The sequence below is a fragment of the Acomys russatus genome, chromosome 3 (genome assembly GCF_903995435.1).
Source record: "Acomys russatus chromosome 3, mAcoRus1.1, whole genome shotgun sequence".
Classification (NCBI taxonomy): Eukaryota; Metazoa; Chordata; class Mammalia; order Rodentia; family Muridae; genus Acomys; species Acomys russatus.
In genome coordinates, this window is record NC_067139.1 from 45,622,436 (window position 1) to 45,624,632 (window position 2,197).

The 2,197-nt window shown below is 38.7% G+C and overlaps 1 pseudogene; it reads right to left on the bottom strand.

The window, feature by feature from the left end:
• Positions 1-258: 258 nt before the first annotated feature.
• LOC127187027 (SS18-like protein 2) lies at positions 259-1,411 on the bottom strand (annotated as a pseudogene).
• Between the last annotated feature and the right edge of the window lie 786 nt (positions 1,412-2,197).

A 2,197-nucleotide genomic window follows, 5' to 3' on the forward strand; every position in this document is an offset into this window, starting at 1 on the left:
GGTCTTGGAGGAATCTCTTGAACCTCTTTCTGGTGCATTTTTCTCCCTTTGTAAAGTGATTATTCTTATTCTCTGAGTTGTGAACAACACGGAGAGCGAATCTCTAGCCTTATTAAATAAATAAATAACCTAAAAAAGGACAATTCTATCAACAGGAAGTAAGAAAGGAGGTGGGAGTTACATGTTTGGATATGCCTTGGTTTTCCTAGCACTATGATTCTGGCTTTTTCTTAGACCTATAGTTTTGGGTAGCTCCATACACATTAAGCCAAGATCTCTTTCCTTTCCAATATTTCCAAACTCTAAAGAGATATTCTTTGATCAAACATTTAGTAGTGTCAGAACTCAGGTTTGTTTTGTATTGTTTTGTTTTAATGTTTAATGCACTATGTACTGGGAAGCTGGCCCTGGAGCTGCCGCTACACCTGGCTGCTAGAATTTCCAGTAATAAATCCTTGTTCTGAACCTGATCCTTCCAATCTCTCATCTTTAGTCTGACACTAGGCTCACTGTTGCTTGCCCAGGACATGATGCACCGGTTCTCCTGTGCACACATCTGCATGGGAATCCAGCTTCCTTTAGAGGAATCCAGAAGGTAATTCTGAGTTAATGAGAGGAATGAACAAGAACACTACTAATTTAAATCTTCCCCAATCTTCCCACTTCAGTAGATAAAGACAAACACATAAAACCTAGGGCCATTAAAAAGAGTAAAGAGGGAGAGCTACCAACTTGAGTAAAATAAAAAGCAACAGAGGAAAGAGAAGAGAACTATGAAACCTGAACTTCTTCTTCCAATTCCCCCTGACAGTTCTGCAGCCAAGATGTGGACTACAAGTTGACCCTGCTAAGATACTGCAATGATTCCTGTTTTCTTTAATTTTTAAAAAAGTGTGTATTATTTATTGTCAAATGATATTAGACAATAATTAAGAATTGCTATTGATTTTTGTTGGCATGATAATGGCACTGTTGTCATGTTCCGTATGGTCTGTACAGTTTTATTGCAGAATCTGCTTTATTACTACAACATTTACACTAAGAATATAGTGGAGTTAGTAGCTTTCTTCACAGTTTAAAAAGAATCACAGGCTTTTCACTCCTGTTCTAAATAGATGAGTTAATAGCAAGCTTGTCTCTATTTTATCACATAACAGCCACCTGGGAAACTAACCTACTGCCTTTGTAAGATTGGTCATGTTGGCATCAGTGATGGTAGCGAAATAAATGAGATTTCTATGTAGCACATGCTGGTGCTGCATGCACTCATTTGCTTGGCCCTCATTCTGGTACTCTGCTGAGCTGCAGCACATCAGCTGGTCACCCTCCTCCAGGAGCCCCTGGATGATCTCCTGTTGACGATGATCTTGGCCTTGCCTCAAAGCCAGTTGGGAGTGAAGATCACCTACATGCTTATGATCAGCTCTGAACCCAGAGCCCAGAACAGCCAGGCCATTCATGATAATGACTCTTATTGATGTGACATCAATGTTATTGAGGTTCCATTGTAGCAAGGAGGTCTTATCAGCCACAGTAGTACCAAGTGATGACAAGAACTACTGATGGCTCCAGTTTTTCCATGACATCAACTTCTGTCACAGGCCTGCATCTTCCTAGGTTCCTCACTCTAAGAGTGAAGTAGAGAGAAGGCTTGCTTCCTGTGAGCCCATTTCACTTCAGATGAAAGTGAGCAGATGAGTTACTATTGCCTCATTATCTTACTAGATTGAGTCACATGACACTGCCCTATTTGTAGCTATTCGCAATTGCATAAGATTTGACTTTATATCCTGGTTAGAGAGAAAGTTTTACTCTTACAAAAAACTAAGCCATTTCCAAGATTGTGTGATATTGACCAGAACAAATTATCTCAAATTTATTTACTCTTATGGTATATGTTTTTATAGAAAACATACTGAGAGAGGTCTTTAGCCTCATTTTCACTAAAATAACAACATTCTTTAGAAAATGCCCCTTCTTAAGCAGTAACTATCAATCAACACAAGAATGGCCCCTTTTCTCAGTATCAGGAGTGAGAGAGATAAAATTTTTAAAAAGCAAGGAAACATAATTTCTACCCTCCAAGAACCAGCCAATAAGATTGGATAAAAAATGCAAAAAGGTGAAGGATGAAGTAACAATATAAGAAATGTCACAAGACAGGCCATAATCATTTGCCAAATGAGTGGAATAGAAA